This window comes from Nicotiana attenuata, unplaced genomic scaffold, assembly GCF_001879085.1.
Source record: "Nicotiana attenuata strain UT unplaced genomic scaffold, NIATTr2, whole genome shotgun sequence".
In the NCBI taxonomy this organism is placed as follows: Eukaryota; Viridiplantae; Streptophyta; class Magnoliopsida; order Solanales; family Solanaceae; genus Nicotiana; species Nicotiana attenuata.
Window position 1 is genome coordinate 472193 of NW_017670657.1, and position 310 is coordinate 472502.

Genomic DNA, 310 nt, shown 5'->3' on the forward strand with positions numbered 1-310 from the left:
ATATATATAGAATCTTTATTTACAACATGGGGCACTATTTTCAATTCAATTAAATTGTTACAGCTAACAAAACCGTTGCCATAGGACCTGCAAACCGTTCCAAAATAATATAAAAATCGTTGCAATAGGTAGATCAACCGTTTCCATAGGACCTGCAAAACGTTCCAAATAATCTAAAAACCGTTGCCATAGGACCTCCAAACCGTTCCAAAATAATATAAAAATCGTTGCAATATGTAGATCAACCGTTGCCATAGGACCTGCAAACCGTTCCAAATAATCTAAAAACCGTTGCCATAGGACCTGCAAA